This window comes from Cynocephalus volans, chromosome 1 (assembly GCF_027409185.1).
Source record: "Cynocephalus volans isolate mCynVol1 chromosome 1, mCynVol1.pri, whole genome shotgun sequence".
In the NCBI taxonomy this organism is placed as follows: Eukaryota; Metazoa; Chordata; class Mammalia; order Dermoptera; family Cynocephalidae; genus Cynocephalus; species Cynocephalus volans.
This window is the reverse complement of record NC_084460.1, coordinates 34,276,418-34,282,417: the sequence shown is the minus strand read 5'-3', so window position 1 is coordinate 34,282,417 and position 6,000 is coordinate 34,276,418. Positions and strand designations below refer to the sequence as shown.

The window sequence follows — 6,000 nt, the reverse complement described above, 5'->3', positions numbered from 1 at the left end:
ACAAAACAACATGACATTAAATCAAGCACAAGAGAAAATGATGCAATCAAGAGATGCAGTTAAAAGAAAAAATAAAGAGACAGTAAACACAAGATGTATAAGGCTGCTGCCTCATATACATAGCATACTGTTTTACAGCAAACTCTTTTTTATTAGTAAAAGCAGTACACACTAAAATAATGATAAAAAGTATAGTATAGTAAATGCATAAGTCAGTAACACAGTCGTTATCATCAAGTATTATATACTTACATACAGTAATTGTATGTGCTATACTTTTATATGACTGGCAGTACATCAGGTTTATTCCCACCATCATCACCACAAACACATGAATAATGCGTTGTGCTACAAGGTTAAGCTGGCTGGGAAATCACTAAACTATAGGAATTTTTCAGCTCATAGCCAGTACAGGGATTCAAACCCTTGACCTTGGTGTTATTAGCACCATGCTCTAACCAAGTGAGCTAACTGGCCAGCCCTCATTCAATTAATTCAGTCTGCTATAGATTGGATGCTCCCTCTGCCCACCCCCTTCTCATTGAGCCTTAATCCCCACTGTTAACTGTTGAGGGTCGGAAATCCTGTTATGGTAATTGAAAGGTGGGGCCTTGAAAAGGTGATTAGATTGTAGGACCCTGCCATAGTGGATGGATTAAAAATGGTGGTCATAGGCATTATTCTGAGGGCTTTTACTTATTTATTTGTTTGTTTGTTTGTTTGTTTGTTTTTGATGACCAGTATGGGGATCTTAACCCTTGACTTGGTATGGTCAGCACCACACTCTTTCAAGTGAGCTAACCAGCCATCACTATATAGGGATCCGAACATGTGGCCTTGATGTTCTCAGCACCACACTCTCCCATGTGAACCACGGACCGGCCCTTGAGGGCTTTTAAAAGAGAGTGCACGAGGAACTCTATCTCTCTTTCTGCTCCACCATTTTCTGCCATGTGAGACCCCTGCATTGCTGTAAAGCCACCACCAAGAAGACCCTCACCAGATGTGTTCCCTGGACTTTGGGCTTCCCAGCCTCAGAAACTGTAAGCAATACATTTCGTTTTCTTTATAAATCACCCAGTTCTGTGTGTTTTGTCATAAGCAAGAGAAATGGAGTAATGCACTCCAACAATGACAGAAACATCGTCATACAGTGCATGATTGTATTAAGAAAAAGGTACCCTTCCTTCCAGGCAGATGCAACCCTGCAGGGTGCAGAGCCTGGCAGGTGGCGTGTAGGCTGGGTTTCAGTCCCTCCCTGAGCCAGGAGCCATCAGGCTGTACACAACTCCAGACTTACATGGGTCCTGCTGAGCAATTAACCTGCACATGCTGCCAGTTCTTTCTCCCATCTTCCCCTCTCCCAGCCCAGCTGTGAATCAGAATCACTTGGCACACTTTCTTAAACTACAGATTCCCAGGCCTCACCTTGGCCATATCTGACACAGGTAGGCTGGGCTAGGGCCCAGGGATCTGTATTTTTAACAAGCCTCAGGTGACCAGATGATCCAGGAACAGTGCATTGCTGGTCACATGTTCTTTGGAAGCACTAGAAGCCCATCACAACTTGCTCTGGCTGTTTGAGTTGCTCTTTGAGTCCAGGCATCCTGTCTTTCATAGCTGGTCCCAGGCATGGGCACACAGAGAACGGGCACAGTAAACATCTGAGACTCCGCAAGCCAGCCAGCAGAGCAGATGGCTGTGTAAACAGGCACAACAAGCTGAATTTGCTTTCGTGCTTAAGTGGGTTATGCTTGGGACCCCTCACCTGAAGTTGGGATTCCCCAGGCCCTTGCTTCTCAAGGTGAAGTTCACAGACTAGCAGAATGGCACCCCTTGGGAGCCAATTAGAAATACAGAAGCTCCATTCTCAGCCCCACTGGATACTGCATTTTAACAGGGACCCAAAAGGTGATTCCTGTACATGTTTGAGGCTCTAGATCCCTCAAACTTTAGTTTTATAAAAACTTTAGTTTTATGCTCTAGATCCCTTCCCCCTCTCTCAGTAAGCTCTAACCAATGTACATATCTAATCTGTCCAAACACCCTTTGGGGCCAATCTTTTCCTTCAAACTTCCACAGAGACCCTGAAAAACAGTGTGATCCTTTCAATAGCGCAGATTCACACTTACCAGTCAGCCTAAGGCTCAGGGTGAACCTTCGCCTTAATGAGTTATTTATTTCCAAGTCCACATTAAAATAAACTTTCCCAATAAATTGAAAAAGAGACAACTCTGGCCTCAATAATTCTGGGGTGTAAAATACTCCTGTCTTTTGTACAGAGTTGTGACCCCTGCTTCCCTGCTCAAAGACATCAAACGGCCAAAAAAGAAAACAAGCGATGTCTTCCTGTTGGCCAGGCTTCAAGTTATCAGGCAGATTTCACACTGTAGCTTGACCTCATTAATCCAAGGCCTATCACATTGCTGTAAATGTCAGTGGAAAAACAGCCATTCAGTGGGTTTCCTTCATTCCAACAGAAAGGGAAAAAAACAGGAAGCTGACAGCAGCTGCACCCCAGCTTGGCAAACCCCAAGGGCCCAGCTGAGGGGGCGTTTCTTGTCAGCACCTATGTTCTCCTGCCCCAGCCTACTTGTCCAGATAAAGGTAGGTCCTGTATCTTCTCGAGCAAAATGCAGTGGTGATTGCAACAAGAATTCAGATAATTCAGGCCCCCAAGCACCTGCTTGGAAGGAAAACAGAGAGCTCGGTCTGAATTTCTTTGGCCTGAATTACCAATGGGCTACTCATCATTCAGGTTCATCTAAATCTCTTCTGCCCATTCAAAATGTCCCTCAAGCCAAACCCCTGGGACTCCAGGGGACATAAGGCCTTCCAAGTCCTCATTCATCCCTTTAATGCATATTGATTGTCTCCCGTCTGCCAGGCAGCATGCTGAGCAACTGGGGACACAGAGCTGAATGAATTAGACACAGTCACTGACCTTATGGGGCTTTCAACCTCATAAGGTCCAATGCAGCCTTTCTCACCCTCAGCACTACTGATGTTTGGGATCAGATAATTCTTCGTTGTGGGGCCTGAGCTGTGCACTATGGGATATTTAGCAGCATCCCTGGTCTCTAGACCCACTAGATGTCAGTAGCTCCCTTTGCCCTCTGCCCCCCCACCCCAGTTGTGACAATCAAAACATGTCTTTAGACATTGCCAAATATCCCCTGGGGGTCTATTTGCCCCCTGATTGGGAACCACAGATCTAGTGGATGAGGCAGAAGACTGAAAGAGTAATGATCACAAATCACCATATAATCACAATTATGATAAGTACCATGGAGGAAAATTTGGTAGATATTATTTTAATATTATCTACAATTTGAAAGCCAGGCATTTTACATATGATGATGAATCCTTATGACAACCCTGAATTGAGTGTGTGTGTATTATATATATAGTACATATGATATGTATTTCCAGTTGAATAAACTGAGATTCAAAGAAGTGAAAAAAATTGCCCAAGATCCAAAAGCCAGTAGCCAGTATTTGAACCCTGGCCCTAAATTTTGCCCCCATGGAAAAGGAATTCTGAGCCTTTGTTTGGATGTCTTCTGTAACAGGAAGGGTCTGTGGCCATGTAATGCTCTGACCAGCCATCCTAAAAGATTCATTTCTTCCTGGGGCCACCATAGAGGGCACAGCCACCACCTGCCACATCAATCAAGCTGCAAACTGCCTGCTCAAGGCACATCTATAGGACACTAGTGAGCTGAGGAATGCCATTCTGGATTCTGAGACATCCCAAAACACCTGCCCTCCAAAGTCCCTGCACACAGGAATTTCTCAAAAATCAGGGAAGGTACCCAGAGCACACCCCACTGTGACCCATCTCCAAGGTGCCTACTGTCCAGCACCCAAGGGTACACAGAGTGAGAGAAGCCAGCCATTCTGCTCAGCTTTAGATATTTATAAGGTGTTTGAAGGAGGTGGTACAGGATAGCACCTGGCAACTCTGGAGACCCTTCAGACATGAGTTCCTGCCACTTATGAGCTGCATGCCCTACAGCAAATTGCCTCACCATCTGTGCCTCAGTTTCCCTCTCTGTGCAATGGGGACAAGTGCATCCACTTTCAACGGGTTGGTATGAGGATTCAATGGCAATGCAAGTAAAGGCTTTGGATAGTGACCAGCACCCAGAAAGGCACTTGGTACAATATTATGATCAATGACGGAATCAGGTCATGAACTTCCTCCACCCATACCTTCTTCCTTCAAATGAGAAACTGAATCCCAGGCAGAAAGAAACAGGTGCAGAGTGAGAAAAGCATCTCAGAAAGAGGGAGGGGACCTCTATGCTTCCTGGGTGGAACGAAGAGGGAGAGACAGGGAACGTACTGGCAAATAAGCCCAGGCCAGCCCTTCCTCCCATGCAAAAGTTAATCCTGAACTTTCTTGGGGGCTACAATCAGACAACCCTTCTCAGAGAGCTGCCACCTGACAAGGCTGCAGGGTGCCTGCTTCGGATCAGTGAGCGTTTAATCCTCTGGGGCCCCTGGCAGGATGGCCCCTGTCGACCTCCCTGGCCTTGCCTCCTGCCCCTGCCTCCATCACACTGTGTGGTGACCATGCTCCAGCTGCCAGCTCCTGCTCTCCAAAGACACCGAGCACTTTGAAGCTTCTGTGCCTTTGCGCACGCTGTTCTCTCTGCTAGGGCTGCCCACCCCTTTATAACCTACCACCTGGAAAATCATCACCAAAGGGCTCAAGTGTGTTCCCACAGCAAATTTTTCCTGTTATTGGTAACAATAGACTAATAATAATAGCAACTATCATCTGCGAGCACTTATTAAAATCTAGAAGGCCCTGGGCTAAGTTTTTTGACCCACATTGTGTCACTTTTCTCTTCCCATCACCACCTAAGGAGGGTAGCTTATCTGTTTGAAAGGTAAGGCACCTGTCTGCCATCACCCAGCTATGAGGTGGCAGCTTCAGGATTCAAACCTGGGTGGGCCTGAGCCCACCTGTTCATCCATGCTTGTCACTCTCTCTTCTTGCTGTTGGTGATTTTATATCATGGTATCCTCATCTGTCTCCAGGCCTGACTCCAGGGAGGACCCCGAAGAGTGAGAACCCTGAGCCCTGCCTTCTTCATCTAGAAATCCCTTGCTAAGTGCAAGGTCTGGAATGGAGTAAATATCTGTTGAATTAATCAGTGAATCCTGGAAAATGGAAACCAGCTGAGAACAGCTCAATGGATGCTCACAGACTCCCTGGGGACAGGCTGGTGCTAGACTCAAACTCCCAGGAGTAAGCACAGCCCCTCCCCCAACCAGGAGGCGGCAGAAAGGCTTTTCCCTGTCCTGATAGCTAGAGGCAGAAGAGACAGGGTCTAACACTCCCAAGCCAGAGGAGGTGGGGGACCTTTAGGAGCCCAGCACAAAGGAGGAAATGGTAGTGGTGATGGTGACAATAATAGTTTTCTGCTTTCCTACCCTCCCCAGGTACTAAGCACTGTCTACTTGATACGGTCTCACAGAATCCTCACAATCCCAAGGAACAGGTGTTACTATGACTCCCATTTTACAGATGAGAAAATCAGGCTCAGAGAGAAGAGGTAATTTACATAGTCACAAAGCTTTTAGGTGTAGAGCTATAATTTACTTATTTATTTATTTATTTTGGCAACTGGCCTTGACCACACCTGCCTTTGCCTCCTTCTTCTACCCTATCCTCTTCCCCTTTCTCCTCCCCTCCCCTCTCCCCCAACTGCTCCACATCATCTTAGAATGTAAGAAAGTAATAATAATTTTTTTTAAAGGGAAAATAAATAAATAAATAAATATTTTGGCAGCTGGCCCAGCAGGGGATCCTAACCCCTGACCTTGATGTGATAACACTGTGCTCTAACCAACTCAGCTAACCGGCCAGCCCCCTAAGAGGTATAATTTAAACTAGACCTGTCTGGGTCCCTTGCTGTTCAAACTTGATTTCTGGAAGAGGCAGGCTTGTCCAAGCCCTTCTTGAAGCCTAGTTGTGAAGATGTGCTC

At 46.2% G+C, this 6,000-nt stretch overlaps 1 non-coding gene across 1 annotated transcript; it reads right to left on the bottom strand.

Annotated features, from left to right (window-relative positions):
* Positions 1-402: 402 nt before the first annotated feature.
* TRNAI-AAU (transfer RNA isoleucine (anticodon AAU)) lies at positions 403-477 on the bottom strand. The gene has a single exon. It is a non-coding gene; the product is annotated as a tRNA-Ile (tRNA).
* Between the last annotated feature and the right edge of the window lie 5,523 nt (positions 478-6,000).